General features: G+C 43.9%; 1 protein-coding gene across 1 annotated transcript in view; it reads right to left on the bottom strand.

Moving 5' to 3' along the window:
- Positions 1-17,880, bottom strand: part of FAM135B (family with sequence similarity 135 member B) — a 141,444-nt gene that overhangs the window by 97,870 nt on the left and 25,694 nt on the right. The window lies entirely within an intron of this gene.

The following is a 17,880-nucleotide window of genomic DNA, read 5'->3' as shown; positions in this document are numbered from 1 at the left end:
CAAAGTCAGGCTGTATCAGCACTGGTCTTGGGCAGGTGGCTTTGCCACACCACAGTGGCTGCTGGAGCAGAGAACTCAGCATTGGGCTAGGCAGACCAGTGGGCTGATTTGGGTGGCCCTGTGGTCTAAACCACTGAGCCTCTTGGGCTTGCCGATCGGAAGGTCGGCAGTTCGAATCCGTGCAACAGGGTGAGCAGTTTGAAAGCACACCAGTGCAAGTAGATAAATAGGAACCACTGCGGTGGGAAGGTAAATGGCATTTCCGTGCGCTCTGGTTTCCGTCACAGTATGCCGTTGCACCAGAAGCAGTTTATTCATGCTGGCTACATGACCCAGAAAGCTGTCTGTGGACAAATGCCGGCTACCTCAGCCTGAAGCGAGATGAGCACCGCCACCCCATAGCCACCTTTGACTGGACTTAATTGTCCAGGGATCATTTGCCTTTACCTTACCTTCAGTTTCCAGTACCTTCTCGGAAGAAAAGCAGCAGCGATAGATTCGGATCACTGCCGTTGGCTCTGAGTCACTGGGGAAAGCTCTACAGGAAGCTCCATAGATGCTTACAGCTTAGCATTTATGAAGCAATTTGCAGTGTTCAAACATGTATGCAGCCTTGAGATGCTTGGAGGAGAGGTGGCACCCAAATAACAAATGAATATTTATAGGAGAGAGCTGCAAGCAAGCATACCCAGCAACATATGAAGAAGATTTTACAATCTCCAACTGTGAATATTGAGGGTGGTCCAGCAACATTTCCTTGTGTATATGCTAGCTCCCTTGCATAGCAGAGGGACAATTGCACAGCCTAAGCATTGAAAGGATCAAGTTGCACACGGCCGATGGCAATAAAACACTCATGGAAGCAGTAAAGCTCAATCAAGCATTGTTTACTTGAAAGGCAATATCATTCTTCATGTTAGAAGACTATTTACAACTTTAAGGTAAATGTAAAGGGACCCCTCACAGTTAAGTCCGGTCACGAACGACTCTGGGGTTGCGGCGCTCACCTCACCTTACAGGCTGAGGGAGCCAGTGTTTGTCCGCTTCCGCAGACCGCTTTTCCCGGGTCATGTGGCCATCATGACTAAGCCGCTTCTGGCGAAGCCAGAGCAGCGCTCAGAAACACTGTTTACCTTCCTGCCGGAGCTGTATCTATTTATCTACTTGCATTGAGTGCTTTTGAACTGCTAGGTAGGCAGACTTCCGGAGGCGGCGCGAAACAGCAATGGCGGTCCTCTTCAGTCGCTGAAGAGGGGCTCCGCGGAAAAGGGTCGTGCGCTGCGGCACAGCGACGACCCAGCAAGACAAACCACGGGTAGAGTGAGCCCGTGGCCGTGGGATTCGGCGGGTACCAAGAGCGACCCCGGAAACGTGGAAGGGACCCCGTAAGGGGCTCCGGAACGTGGAGGGGGTAGCGGTGCTGTGAATCCATCGCTCTTTCCGCGGAAGTGAAGCCGCGCGGCTGCTGCTGATGAGCGCTGACCTTTCTTCTATGATCAATCGATTTGAGACTACATACTCGTGAGTAAGAAAATCTGAGACTCTATTTGAACAACAAATTTCTGCAATTTGGCTGAAAACGGGAGACGCTAAAAAGGAAGTCAGTCTTCCGTCCCTGTTTAAAGTACTGAGCAAAGTTTCTTTAAAGTTGAAGCGCTGAAAGGAGTTTAAAAGAAGATGGAATTTACTCTGCAAATTCGGAATTGATAAATTGAAAGTTAAGGAAAAGTTAGAACTGTGTTATAAGTGGACAGAGACTGTGTTATTCCCCTTCATTCTGTGTGGATTACAAAGTTGCAAGACCCAGCTCTCGAGCTGCCTGGACATAAAGTAGCATCAGATTGTGGTGACTGTGCATAGAGATACAAAGTTTTACTGGGCTACTCTGCAAGTTATAAAAAAGGAACCGTTGCACATATTCTGACAAAGAACTCATACTCTCTGCAGTTTAAAGTGAACTTAGAGGGTCCCCCCTTTGTTTTGGATTTTACTTCATTTGGGAACTTATTGGTGGAAAATTCCATCTTTCCTTAACTTTTGGGGAGCTCCCCCTGCTGGATTGTGGAAATATCAGCCTCTGAGAACTGCTGGTTGTTTTGGAACTTTTATGCTTGGATGTTTACCTTCCTTTTGGATTGCTTTTCCCATGGGATTTACAATTTGACCTTGAAGCCTAGACAGCTGTGGAATGAGTGGTGCAGCAAAAACAAGGGCTGGTAAGAAAGCTAAACAGACTGAACTATTGCAATCAACTTTGCCTGTGCAGGCACGTAGATCATCTGTCCCAATTGTGACAGGTCTGCAGGAAGAACAATCTAAACAGCCAGCTCTAGAGGACATGGCTGCAGGAGGGCTTGACCCTGTCTCTAAAGAAATACTGGAGCAATTGGCTGCATTAAACAAGAAGGCCGATGATCAAGCGGTTAAATTAGATCAAGTGACAGCTACAATTAATAAATTGACAGACCAAGTTGCCCAAAACACACAGGCGATAGGTAACATTGAAAAGACTGCGACGGAAAATCGAAGACTAGTCGAAGAAGTGAATACAAAAGCAGACCAAAATAAAAAAAGGATAGAGGAATTAAGAGGGGAAGTAAGACCACTGAGTAGACAGATTACTGAACAACAGGCCTATCTGTCTATGGCAGAACTGAAAAATCGGGAGAGCAACCTTAGGATTAGAAATATCCCAGAACAAGAAAAGGAAGATTTGGCTGGTTTTTTGACAGCAGAAATATCCAAATTCTGGGGTTTGGCAGAAGAGAAGGACTTTAAAATTGTTACCGCCTTTAGATTGGGAAGTGCGGCCAGGAAGGATAAACCAAGAGATTGCTTGATCATTTTGAGATACAAGCAAGAAAAAGATAATATACTCGGCCTACACTTTAAAAATCCATTGGTGGTACAGGGAAAAATAGCAGAAATCTTCAGAGACATACCAAAACAGCTGTTGGATTTAAGAACTACATATAAAGACCTAGCAAGACTACTGAGAAACAACTCAATCCGTTACAGGTGGGAATTCCCGCAAGGACTATCTTTTAACTTGAAAGGGAAGAAGGTTAGAATCAGAACGGCAGAGGAGCAAGATAAGTTTCTAAGTGACTACGGGGAAGACCTTCGAAAAGGAACCGCAGGTGTCTGGGCACTCCCCAAGCCCGACGTAAAAGACCCACCTCCAGACACAGACGACAAGGGAGACAAACCCATTGGCTGACAAACTGATCCAGGATGTCTCTGCAGCTTTTCAGTTGGAATATTCACGGTGCAAATTCCCCTGAAAAAAGGAAAGGAATCTTTCATATATTGAAGAAGGAACAATTAGACGTTATATGTCTACAGGAAACCCATGTAACTAGGCTCCACAGAAGAGTACTAATTAACAAGAGACTAGGCCAAGAATTTATTTCATCAGATAAAGTAAAGAAAAGAGGAATAGTGATATATGCAAAGGAGAGCCTAGCACCAAAATTTGTTTTTAAAGATGAACAAGGAAGAATTTTGGCGATTGAAATACAATCTCAAGGAGAAAAATTCCTGATAGTAGGAATCTACGCACCAAATGATGGGAAATCAGAATTCTACAAGAAGCTGCATGAGATAATGCTGGATTATATTGATTACAACAACATCATTTTGATGGGAGATATGAATGGAGTTGTCTCCACACATATGGATAAGTCACAAAACCAAAACTTGACTAAAGATGGCAGACTACCAAAGACTTTCTTTGAACTTACAGACAATATGGATTTGATTGACATCTGGAGAATAAAGAACCCTCTAGGTAAAGAGGGAACATTCTTTTCTGAGGCCCACCTATCTTGGACACGAATCGACCAAATCTGGGTATCTAGAGGACTGGCACCTAAGACCAAAAAAATAGAGATCTGTCCCAAAACTTGCTCCGACCAGAACGCTCTGAAAATGGACTTGAGACTCACACCAACTGGATCCTTTAGATGGAGAATGAATGACTCTTTGTTTAGAGATCAGGAGATTGTAAAGAAGGCCCAAAAAATGATGAAGGATTATTTTGAAATTAATTTGAATACTTCGGTGGAGAAAAAAACAATCTGGGACGCAAGTAAAGCTGTTATGAGAGGGTTTCTGATACAGCAGAATACTATTAGGAAAAAACTCTGGAATGGTAAAAAGGACAAGATTTTGGAGAAGATAAAAGAAGGAGAGAAAAGGTTGAGATTGAACCCAAAATCCAAAGAAGTCTTAAGAGCAATAAAATTCCATCAAGCACAATATGCGAAATTGATAAATCAAGAAGTAGAATGGAAGGTTAAACAGATGAAACAAAGATCATTCGAATCGGCAAACAAATGTGGGAAACTATTGTCATGGCAGCTGAAAAAGAGACAGAAATTGAACTTTGTTACCAACCTAGAGGTTGATGGTGAATGTATTCAGAAACCTGAAGAAATCAGAAAGTGTTTCCAGAGATATTTCAAAAAACTGTTTACACAAGGTCATCAAGAAGAGAACGAGATAAATGAATTCTTAAAAAGCTATGGCCTGCAAAAATTGACTCAAGATAAACAAATAACCCTGAACTATAAAATAACAGAACAAGAAATCGAAAGCGCCATTCAGAATATGCAAGTAGGTAAATCTCCGGGCCCAGATGGTCTTACCTCCAAATACTATAAGACATTGAAGGAATACCTGATCCATCCATTGTTGGAGGTATGCAACCAAATTATGGAAGGGAAGGGAGCACCAGAATCGTGGAAAGAGGCATTCATCATGTTGATACCAAAATCAGAATCTGAAAAGACTCAACTTAAGAATTATCGCCCTATCTCACTCCTAAATGTGGATTATAAAATTTTTGCTGATATTTTGGCAAATAGATTGAAAAAAGTTTTAAACGAAGTAATTCACAAGGATCAAGCAGGCTTTCTCCCTGGCAGGCATTTGTCAGACAACACTAGAAACATCGTGGATGTTTTGGAACTATTACAGACAAATTTAAATACAAAAGCAGCTTTAATATTTATCGACGCGGAGAAGGCCTTTGACAACATATCTTGGAAATTTATGAAGAAAAATTTAGAAGGGATGGGAGTGGGAAGGGTGTTTCAAAATGGTATTGAAGCAATTTATTCAGACCAAAAAGCTAAATTGATAGTAAACAATGTGGTGACAGAAGAGTTTAAGATTGAAAAAGGAACACGACAGGGGTGCCCCCTATCACCCTTGCTATTTATTTCGGTCCTGGAGGTCCTGCTGAACTTGATTAGAAAGGACCAGCAGGTAGAAGGAATACAGGTCGGAGAAAAACAATATAAATTGAAGGCCTTTGCGGATGATTTGGTATTGACATTACAGGAGCCAGTGCCTAGTACAAAAAGAGCTTTGGAATTAATTTCTGAGTTTGGTCGGGTGGCGGGATTCAAGTTAAATAAACAAAAAACTAAGGTATTGGTAAAAAACTTGACGCCTTCAGAAATAGATGGGTTTCAGAAGGAAACTGAATTGAACGTGACAAAAAAAGTGAGATACCTGGGGGTTAATCTGACTGGGAAAAATTTGAACTTGTTTAAAGACAACTATGAAAAGTGTTGGTCTGAAATTAAAAAAGATTTAGATACTTGGTCAAGATTGAAACTTTCCTTGTTGGGAAGAATTGCAGCAGTTAAGATGAATGTATTGCCAAGAATGCTGTTTCTGTTTCAGGCCCTCCAAATCGTGGACAGAGTGGAGTGTTTTGGAAAGTGGCAGAGGGACATTACCAAGTTTGTCTGGCAGGGCAAAAAGCCCCGAATAAAATTTAAAATATTAACGGATGCAAAGGAAAGAGGGGGATTTGCCCTGCCGGACTTAAGGCTGTACTATGAAGCCGCATCCTTCTGCTGGATGAAAGATTGGTTTTTGTTAGAAAACACGGATGTCCTTGATTTGGAAGGGTTTAACAACGCTTTTGGGTGGCATGCATATTTGTGGTACGACAAGGTAAAGGTTCATAAACTATTTAAAAACCACATTGTAAGGAAATCGTTGTTTAATGTCTGGACTAAATATAAGGACTTATTCGAAAATAAGACTCCGAGGTGGCTATCACCGATGGAGGCTAAGGCCATAAAAATACTTAATATGGGGGGTGGCTGGGCAAAATATTGTGAATTAATAGAAAGAGTGGGTGATACTTGGAGGTTGCAGAGTTTTGAAAAACTGAAAGGAAGTGTGCGAGACTGGTTCCATTATGCCCAAATTTTAGAGATCTTTAAAAAAGATAAAAAAATTGGCTTCCAGGTGGAAAAATCAAAACTAGAGTCAGAACTACTTGAACCTAAGACGAAAGTGCTTTCAAGAATGTACAACTTGTTGCTTAAATGGAACACCCAAGACGAATTAGTTAAATCAGCCATGATAAAATGGGCACAAGATATTGGATACAACATTATGTTTGAAGACTGGGAAAGGTTATGGACCACCGGCATGAAATTTACGGCATGTAGTGCCTTAAAAGAAAATATTATGAAAATGGTGTACAGGTGGTACATGACCCCAGTCAAACTTGCAAAGATATACCATCTGTCTGATAATAAATGTTGGAAATGCAAAGAGGCTGAAGGAACGTTCTTTCACCTCTGGTGGACATGCCCGAGGGTGAAAGCCTTTTGGGAAATGATTTATAATGAGTTGAAAAAGGTATTCAGATATACCTTTCAGAAGAAACCAGAGGCCTTCCTCCTGGGCATTGTGGGCCAGAGAGTGCTAAAGAAAGATAGAACTTTTTTTCTATATGCAACCACAGCAGCAAGAATCCTTTTAGCCAAATATTGGAAGGCACAGGAGTTACCCACACTGGAAGAGTGGCATACACAACTGATGGACTATATGGAACTAGCAGAGATGACTGGCAGAATTCGAGACCTGGGAGAAGACGCGATAGAAGAGGATTGGAGAAAGTTTAAGGACTATCTACAAAAACATTATAAGTTATTTGAATGTTGAGAATTTGCTAAGTTCTGAGAAAAATATGCCTCAATATTGAAAGTTGGATATGACTGTGACCGGGTTATGATTGAGAAAAGTCTAAATTTTTAAAGTGAATAATTAGATGAAACTATAAGAACATATGAAACAAGGTAACAATTTGCTATTTAATTTTTATTGTAAAAAATACAGGGATGGAGGATATGGGGAAGTCCAGAGGATAATGAAAAAAGATCTGGAAAATGAAATTTTCTCTTATTTCTTTTCTGTTTTCTTTTCTTCTTTTTTATTGTAAAACAGTCTTTGTTGGATTATTGACGATGTATCTTGACTCCGGAAAACAAAGCAATAAAAAATATTTAAAAAAAAAAAAATGAACTGCTAGGTAGGCAGGAGCTGGGACCGAACAACAGGAACTCACCCCGCCGTGGGGATTTGAACCACTGACATTCCAATCGGCAAGTCCAATCGGTTTAAACCACAGCACTTTACTACCACACGAATAGTAAGGCACACTTCCGTTCTACATGCTGCCTGCACTCAGCTCAATGGTCTCTCCCCTGCTGGAATTGCGCAAATCTACAGATATGTGCTCCTCAGCTATTTATTGCTGATGTAGACTAAACAATCTTGCACTTAGATGCTTCAAGAATCTTCTCATGGTTTCTGGAAACGAATGGATCTTTCTCACTTACCCTAACATCATTTACTATAAGAGCTTGCAGAGGAGGAAGCAATGGAAACTTGTGCATCCTTAGCTTTCTTTAAAGAAAAAAAAGAGCACTTGATAAAAGGAGGATGGGAAAAACTAGGTGCAAGGATGTAGCATGGATGAATGCAAAAAATAAATTAATAGAGGGAGCCGTTGAATAGCATAGAGTCTTAGACCCACACATTAAATTCATATGGCTATAATCCTGTAGGCTCTTTGAAGCTGGATAATGGGAGCCGTTTTGACAGATTCTGCCTTTCAGATCTGACAGCTGCTTTGGCATGTTTGCATATGCCTTCTTTCAATGCCACACAGTGCTCAAAGCAAGCACCAAGGGTATCTCTTTTGTGGCACTTCCTCAGCCAGGATGGAACAGACTTCCTTTTTGGAGCAGAACCTCAGATTGCTGAAATGGAGTTATATGTTGGTCACATCTGCAATGTACATTTTGAGCACAATTTCAAGCGCATGGTGTGTCCCCAGGGAATTGTAGTTCACTCCTCTCACAGGACTACAGTTCACAGCACCCTCGTGTTGTGTGCTTTCAATGGGTGCTGTTTTAAGTGGATGGCATGGATGTGCCCACAGAACATCTCAAGAGAGAAAGACCATCTTGAACCCTATTTCCCTTCTTGGGTTTAAAGATCTGCGGAGGAGTGTCTCTTGGTAGTTCCTACACCCTCAGAGGTGCAGAGAATGGTTGGAGGCAACCTATTCCTTCTCATGTCATGGAACCCCATGTCGTTTACATGGGATTTCTAAGCAGTCACATCTTCAGAAACTAACCAGACCCAGATTTCTTAGCTTCAGCAAGATGGTGGCCTCAGGTGCTTCCTACAGATCATACACTGGAACTAAGTTAGCCCAGCCAGCGAGCAAGAGTTCTGCCAAAGGGAACGTATGGCTCTCCAGAAGTCTGTTAATCCAAGGAACTAAGACACTCTATGTTGAGAGGTTCTGGAGGACAGCAGGAAATGTGTTGGCCAGTGGCTGGCCAGTACCACATGTCCTTCAAGATAGCTTTTGCTGCCTTTCAATGCTGCAACATCTAAAATGTGATGTTCCCTCCCCACAGGGTTGTGCCTAACGTATTCATTGAACAATTTTCCCAGTATGCACATCTTAACTGGTATTTCATTTTGTGGGACCCCACTTCTGTAACTGACTTTATGCTGTTTCATTCCACGTGGAGTGGCTTTACAAGTGCTGCAACTGCATTAATAATAATAATAATAATAATAATAATAATAATAATAATAATAATAATTTATTATTATTTATACCCTGCCCATCTGGCTGGGTTTCCCCAGCCACTCTGGGCGGCTTCCAAAAGAATATTAAAATACTGTGATACATCAAACATTAAAAGCTTCCCTAAAAAGGGCTGCCTTCAGATGTCTTCTAAAAGTCTGGTAGTTGTTGTTCTCTTTGACATCTGGTGGGAGGGCGTTCCACAGGGAGGGCGCCACTACCGAGAAGGCCCTCTGCCTGGTTCCCTGTAACTGGGCTTCTCGCAGTGAGGGAACTGCCAGAAGGCCCTCGGTGCTGGACCTCAGTGTCAGGGTAGAACGATGGGGGTGGAGACGCTCCTTCAGGTATACTGGACCGAGGCCGTTTAGGGCTTTAAAGGTCAGCACCAACACTTTGAATTGTGCTCAGAAACGTACTTCTATGATTCATAAAATCATAGAAGTGTAGATTTGGAGAGGATCCTAAGGGTCATCTAGTCCAAATCCCTGGAATGCAGGAATCTCATTTGAAGCATCCATGACAGACGGCGATCCAACCTCTGTTTACAACCTCCAATGAAAGAGAGCCCACAACCTCCCAAGGAAGTCCATTCCCTGTAGAACATCACTTAATGTCAGAAAGTTCTTCCTGATGTTTAGTCAGAATCTCCCTCTCTCCCTCCCCCCCCCCTTGTAACTTGTAGCTATTACTTTGAGTCCTACCCTCCAGAACTGGAGAAAACAACCTTGCCCCATCTTTCAGGTGATACCCCTTGTGATATTTGAAGATGGCTATCATATCTCCTCACAGTCTCTTTTCCAGGCTACACATACCCAGTTCCCTCAACTGTTCCTCATAAGGCTTGGTTTCCAGAACTTTGATCACCTTGGTCCTTTGCACATGCTACAGCTTCCAATACCTTTGTGAAATTGTGGCACCCAGAACTGGACACAGGACTCCAGGTGTGACCTATTGTTGTATCTTTTTTATATAATACTATGTTCTGTTGCTGTATCCCAGCCCTTGGACCTTATGGCAAAGAGCCAGGAAAAAAGAAGAAGCCAACAACAACTTACAAGCAAACAAGTAAATACATGTTGGCCCCAATCCACTTTGAGCTTGTTAACACCAGTGCTCTGAAAGCTGCTGCCATTCTGTAGTATAATCCTAGTATAATGTCTTCCTTGTGACTCACCCCCTCCCCCAGGACTTTATTTTATTTTATTCTGATCATTTTATTCTTTTTGCCAGCCGGCGCTTCCAACCAAACTCCCAAGGTCAGCTTCACATTGCGAAGCATCTTAACATTTCAGGGTGCATCGCTTTCTCTCCGAACATTTCATCCTGCCTACCTCGATCTGTGCAAACGGCACGTGAGATAAAAGGGCAGATAGAATGAAGCACACATTATGCAAAACACACGTGCGCACACTTGTCTCCCGGTACCTCGGATGACCTCTAGCCCGTGGTAATTAACGGAATTAATGTCTGCTGCAGGAATATAAAAACATGTGAAACGGCAAAGGGCTGGAACAAAGCCCAGCAGAAGGCTTATACAAAGAGGATGTTCTGATCCTTGCAGTCAACAATTCTCCTCTGACGTGTATGTATATATAAAAAAGGGATTGTGGGTGGGTGGGGAAAGCTGCCATAGCTTCAGTGTTTGAGCTTTTTTTGGCTTCCCTCTGGAGCCCAATTATGGGGGGGGGGGGAGAGTAAATATTTAAGCCACGAGTTGGGAACCTCAGGCCTGTGGGCCAAATTTCAACCCTCCAAGCTTTCCATCTGGCTCTCATGACTCGTACCAGGTCACACCCTTTGCGGACCCTGCTCTGCACCCTCATGGATTGTTTTTGTCTGGTTGGAATGTGTCATTGAACTCTGTCAAGGCCTCTTGCTAGCCTAGATGAAAGAAAAGGGCTGTGTGAGTGTGTAGCAACTCTGCAGAGAGTTTGCATGCCCATTTTTGCCTCCAGCCTTGCCCACCTCTGGCCCCTGGAAAGCTGCCTAGATAGGAATGTGGCCTTCAGGCTGCTAAATGTTCCTTACCCTTGATCTATGATATGCATATGGGAATTTCCATCACATAAAGCTCATCTGAGTGCTCCTTACCTCCTGCCAAAAGACCTAGTAGCTAATTTCTCTGCAATTTGGTAGGCTTAATCTACCCTGAAGGGGCTCCTGTGCCAGTAAATTTCATCCACTTTGGCCAAAAGGGGAGAAGTTATAACCGTTTTTAGACTCCCCATTATAGTGAATACCAGGGGGAAGGCTGTTGAGTGAAGGAGAAGCTGGAAGTGGGCAGATGCCTGAAAAACATCAGGCTGTAGTAACACCCACCCACACCCCTGACCTGGATTGATTATGGCAACAGTCTTAGATTTATAAAGATCAGGGTCATTGCCATCCTAAGAGAACAAGCGAGACATTCATGGTAAGCTCTGGCACCTCTTTTCTAGAAAAATAGCACTGATGAAGATCCAAGCTGTAGTAATTACCCCACCTGGAATGATTATGGCAATGACCTCAGATTTACAAAGCTTTGAGCTGTAGTAGCCCCCCAGTCAGGATTGGTTATGGAAATGGCTTCAGAGCTATAAAGCTTGAAGCTGTAGTGACTCATTGTTGAGGGTTGGTTATTACAAAGGCCTCAGATTTGTAAAGCTTTGAGCCATTGTAAACCACCAAGCTGGAGATATATAAACTTTTAGGGTGTAGTAACTCCCCAGTGCCCAAATTGGTGGTGGTGCTGGCCTCAAATTTGGCTCACCATGAGGGAAATTCTCAGACATTCTAACTGTTACAGAAATTCTCAGCAGTGCTAAAATACATGCCTAAAAAAAGAAGATAAACTATCTGGGGGAAGAATGAGAAACCTGTCAAATGTGTTTAAACAGCATCAACATTTACAATTTTAAATGCTTGTGTTGTAGGCAAGATGTAGAAACTGGAATATGGCTACAAATAGAAAGACTCCAAGACTATGGCTTGAAGCTTAAATGCAATTATCAGAGAGGAGGCCACAGAGAACATGGTAAGGATTGCTGGTATGACCAGGCTGTCCAGATCACTCTATACCAGGGGTCTGCAACCTTTAAGACAAAAAGAGCCACTTGGACCCGTTTCCGAAGAAAAAAAAACCTGGGAGCCGCAAAACCATTGTGACATTTAAAACAAATATATCTCCGGAGCCGTGATCTGACAGCGGGCGGGAAGGTGACATCGGGACGGTGCGTGACTAACACACGCACCGCCCCCATGCGACGTCACAGCAAGTACAGCGCCCGCCATAGTGGGGAGTGTCGGGGCGCACAATGCGCCTCCTCCCCTCGCTAGTATCCGCCCCGGAGCCGCGGCAAAGGTGTAAAAGAGCCACATGCGGCTCTGGAGCCGCAGGTTGCAGACCCCTGCTCTATACTAAGGCTGAACTAAACCAGAGATGGGGAATCTGTGGCTTCCCAGACTCCAATTCTCATCAGTCCCAGCCAGCAAGGCCAATAGTCAAGGATGAAGGAAACTGGAATCCAACAACCATATCCCTGAACTTAACATTGAAAGTTTTTAAGCAGAAGTTTGATGGCCACGTATTGGGGATATTGGAATTTCCTTACACTTCCAGTTAGCTGATAGCTCCTCCATATGCCCTGTTCCAAGAGACATTGAGAGCAGGGGGACACATCCATCCATCCATCCTAGGGCTGTGCACTGGATTTGGCTGAAGCCCACATCCAAACAGAGTCAGTGGGATCTGGGCTTGGGCTGTGATGGTTCAAGACAGACCCAGGTTGCCTCAGGTCAGTCTGGGCTCTCTGGAGTAATCTGGAATTGGCAGGTGTCAGTGCAGCAAGGCTGCAGGGAAGACACTTCTTGTTGCTGGAGACTTTTTAATTCCCTTTTCCATACCAGCACAACTAATCTCCATATCTACTCCATCAAAGGGGGCAGTGAAACACATGGAAATAAGTCCGCTCCAGATACTAACGATTATCCGTTCCAGGGTTTCAGAGCTGGTTTATCACATCCAAGTGGGTGTGTTGGACAATGAATGTACAGACAATCAGGAAGGCACTTCTGAAGCAGCACCCAGCAGGATTGAACCCTCCTGCTCTCGGACTCAGCAGCTCCTTCCCCCACACCACTGTATGTTTAACTGGGGTTTTAACTATCACCCCAATCGATTCAGAGAGACCCAAGTCTGATGTTCTTTGGGTCGGCGAGGGTTGGGGACAATCTGGGCCTCCAGTTGGTGGCAAAGGGAAAGTGTGTACAGCTCTAACACAGACAGACAAAGTTTTCTTTTTGAATTGGAGGGAAGAAGCATGGTGGAATATTGAAGAGGGGGAGTGCAAATCTTGTAACCTTCTAAAAGAGCAGCTAAGGGGGCAATCTCAAAGACAGGGGCAGCCCTCCATTCAAGCACTGGAGTGGGTTCCTTTGAAGGTGCTTAGACCTGACTTTTACACAATCTAAAGCTCACTTTGAACAGTGTCAGAATAAAAGATGCTTCCAGTTTTAATTCAGGGCAAAGCTGGTCTGACCATTGCTAGAATTTAGCAGGCAGGCTTCAAGATCCTACCAATCCCACTGGAAAGGGAATATAAATTTGCATCTGAAGCTTTAATTGCCTGAGATGCCACATTTTTTCCCTTCATTTAAGAATGACTCATGCAAGAACCATTTTCTCAGCATAATCAATTTTGGCACATTATTTCATTTTATTCTGAACCGGGAGCGAATGTGTGTTTTTCTAAAAAAAAATGAAACATCCACCAATGAGATCCTGTTATGCAGAATGAAGGCTATGGGCCATTTTGGAAGAGAGCAGAAACAGAGACACAAAACAGTTGTGCTGTTGGTATGAGACCACTTTATAAGAATAAATCAGTCGGTCTAAGTCCAGGTGGGCTTGCTTTTCACATGCATTTTCACCCACTGTAAAAAAAAACAGCCTCCAATCAGTATTTATTGGGGAGGGGTGCCAGAAATTGGTGAAAAACATCCCCAGAGACCCAGGGCTAGTTCTAGGAATACATTACAGGTGGGTAGATTTTGATGGAACGTTAAGAGAAATTCCCAGTTAGGGGTGGTGAGGTCTCTCTCTTTGCCAGTCTTCAAGCAGAGGCTGGGAATCCCCATTCATTGGGAATACTTGAGCTATGAGTGTCCTGCATCAAGCAGGGAGTTTGGCTACATGGTCTACAAGGCCTCTGCCAACATCATTACTCTATTATTATATAGGATCAGCAACTGATGAAGTATTGGAGATGGAGCCACAACACTACCTACTCGGTTGGTGGCCACTGTCCTGCACTCCTTCCCTGCCTTAGAACTCAGCAAGCATGATGATGGTGACAAAAGTAGAGGGTGGTGACAAAAGTTGAGTTATTTGGCTCTGCCTGTCATGTGCTCTGGTGCCACTCACTGTTAGTCTCCCTGCACTCCACCCTATCGGTACAAATGGGCACGAGCCATCACTGCTATATAGAGGGAGCTGCAGATACCTATTAGAAGAGAAGAAGAAGAGTTTGATTTGATATCCCGCTTTGTTTTTTTTAGTCATTTAGTCGTGTCCGACTCTTCGTGACCCCATGGACCAGTGCACGTCAGGCACTCCTGTCTTCCACTGCCTCCCACAGTTTGGTCAGACTCATGTTTGCAGCTTCAAGAACACTGTCCAACCATCTCATCCTCTGTCGTCCCCTTCTCCTTCTGCCCTCAATCTTTCCCAACATCAGGGTCTTTTCCAGGGAGTCTTCTCTTCTCATGAGGTGGCCAAAGTATTGGAGCCTCAGCTTCACTATCTGTCCTTCCAGTGAGCACTCAGGGCTGATTTCCTTCAGGATGGATAGGTTTGATCTTCTTGCAGTCCATGGGACTCTCAAGAGTCTCCTCCAGCACCATAATTCAAAAGCATCAATTCTTCGGCGATCAGCCTTCTTTATGGTCCAGCTCTCACTTCCATACATCACTACTGGGAAAACCATGGCTTTAATTATACGGACCTTTGTTGGCAAGGGGATGTCTCTGCTTTTTATGATGCTGTCTAGGTTTGCCATCGCCTTTCTCCCAAGGAGAAGGCGTCTTTTAATTTCGTGACTGCTGTCACCCGCTTTATCACTACCCAAAGGAGTCTCAAAGCGGCTAACATTCTCCTTTCCCTTCTCCCCCCACAACAAACACTCTGTGAGGTGAGTGGGGCTGAGAGACTTCAAAGAAGTGTGACTAGCCCAAGGTCACCCAGCAGCTGCATGTGGAGGAGCGGGGACACGAACCCGGTTCACCAGATTACGAGACTACCGCTCTTAACCACTACACCACACTGGCTCCTGTTTATGCAAGCGTCACTTTGTGGAGGTGATTTTCATTGGGGAAATGGCACCAGAGGAAAAGGTTAAATACCCCATCCTCCAGTTCAGTTCAGGCCTTCTCCCCCCATTGTGCATTCGAGTTTAAAATCAGTTCAATCACGGACCCCCTGCATAGTTTGTAGTTTGGTCCTTCAATGGCTTTGGGCTTTCTATCTCTTGTGACCCAGCTTTAGCCTTAGCTGGCAAATGAGATGTTAGCTCAATAGCCAGCCCATGTTGACTGCAGGGCAAAGGGATCTTGTTAAGAATTTCTCACCCACCAGCATTCTCCAGAGCAAGAGAATTTAGCAGCTGGTGTCTCAGCTGGAGACACACAATTATAATTTATGCATGTGCTGCTAGACTCTGACACCAAGAAGTTATGCATCCCAAGAGCAGCAAATGTGGTTAAGTGCAGAATCACTGCCTAAAGCAAAGTTTCAATTTTTTATTGGGTCCCAGCAGAGAGAAGCAGCCAATAAATGTGGAACAAAGAAGAAGAAGAAAAAGCGGGGTGGGGGGTTAAGACCCAGAACTTTTTTAGGAGGTGTATAATGATATACACAATGAAAGGTGATAGCTCAATCAGTAGAGCATAAGACTCTTGGACTCAGAGTTGTGGTTTTGAGACCCATGAAAGATTCCTGCATTGCAGGGAGCTGGACTGATGACCCTTGTGGTCCCTTACAAATCTATGATTCTATAATTCTATGAAAATAGCTACATAAGGAGAGCCTTCATCAGATATTGCAATCACATCTTCTCTGTGACTTTCTTCACACACTGCCAGGGTAAAATTTGGAAACCAGGTGCATGTGAATGGGATCAGTTGTATGGGTTTTCAGGTGCGCAAATACTCAACACAATACCAGGGGGTAACACTTGAACTTGGGACCATTCAATGAAGTTGAATGATGGGAATGTCAAGACAGACAAAACAAAGCACTGCTTCAAAGAGCACACAATTGAACTGTGGAATTTGCTTCCAGAAGAGTTAAGAACTTAATTCGTTCTGGAGGTCCGTTCTTAACCTGAAACTGTTCTTAACCTGAAGCACCACTTTTGCTAATGGGGCCTCTGCACTGCCGCTGCACGATTTCTGTTCTCATCCTGAAGCAAAGCTCTTAACCCGAGGTACTATTTCTGGGTTAGCGGAGTCTGTAACCTGAAGCAAATGTAACCTGAGGTACCACTGTACTAACGACTGCCGACTTGGAAGGCTTTAAAAGTGGATTAGACAATTCAGGGAGGATAAAGACCATCCATAGGACAACACTCTCGCAACTTGGGAATGGACAACTTAGAGACGCAGAATTTGTTTGAATAAATATGACAACATTTGGAATGAGTTTATACAGAATGTAGAATAGTAATATCTATGTATTAGGATAACAACTCTATATCAATTTATATAAGAAAGAATGGCAGTATATTACATTACATTTCATAGACTCATAGGATCTTAGAGTTGGAAGGTACCTCAAAGATCATCTAGTCCAACCCCCTGCAATGCAGGAATCTCAGCTACAGCATCCATGACAGAGGGCCATCCAACCTCTGATTTATTTCTAACAATCTGTTTAAAAGCCTCCAAGGAAGGAGAGTCCACAACCTCTCAAGGGAGTCACTGCTGAACAGCTCTTACTGTCAGAATGTTTTTTCCTGAATGTTTAGTCGGAATCTCCTTTCTTGCAACTTGAAGCCTTTTGAGTCCTACCCTCCAGAGAAGGAGAAAACAAGCATGCTCTCTCCTCCATGTGACAGTCCTTAAGATATTTGAAGATGGTTATCATAGCTCCTCTCAGTCTCCACTTTTCCAGGCTAAACATACCCAGCTCCCTCAACCATTGCTTGGTTTCCAGACCCTTGATCATCTTGGTTGCCCTTCTCCGCATGTGTTCCAGCTTGTCAGTATCCTTCTTAAATTGTGGTGCCCAGAATTGGACACAGTATTCCAAGTGTGGTCTGACTCAGGCAGAAGAGAGTGATGGTATTACTTCTCTTGATCTGGATACTATACTTCTGTTGATGCAGCCTAGAACACTATTAGCTTGTTTTGCAGCTGCATCACACTGTACTGTTCTTGGGGGACTCCCTGGTCCTGAATGGGGTAAATGTGCCCCTGAAGGACCAAGTGCACAGCTTGGGAATCATTTTGGACTCACAGCTGTCCATGGAGGCACAGGTCAATTCTGTGTCCAGGGCAGCTGTCTACCAGCTCCATTTGGTACGCAGGCTGAGACCCTACCTGCCTGTGGACTGTCTCGCCAGAGTAGTGCATGGTCTAGTTATCTCCCGCTTGGACTACTGCAATGCACTCTACGTGGGGCTACCTTTGAAGGTGACCCAGAAACTACAACTAATCCAGAATGCAGCAGCTAGACGGGTGGCCGCCAAGACCATATAACACCGGTCCTGAAAGACTCTTGGCTCTCAATGTATTGGCTCTCAATACATTTCTGAGCATATTTCAAAGTGTTGGTGTTGACCTTTAAAGCCCTAAATGGCCTCAGCCCAGTATACCTGAAGGAGCATCTCCACCTCCATCATTCAGCCCGGACACTGAGGTCCAGCGCCTAGGGCCTTCTGGCAGTTCCCTCATTGCAAGAAGCAAAGCTACATAGAGCCAGGCAG

This window comes from Podarcis tiliguerta (assembly GCF_965153285.1).
Source record: "Podarcis tiliguerta genome assembly, chromosome: 7".
NCBI classification, from domain to species: domain Eukaryota; kingdom Metazoa; phylum Chordata; class Lepidosauria; order Squamata; family Lacertidae; genus Podarcis; species Podarcis tiliguerta.
This window is presented reverse-complemented; position numbering and strand designations above follow the sequence as displayed.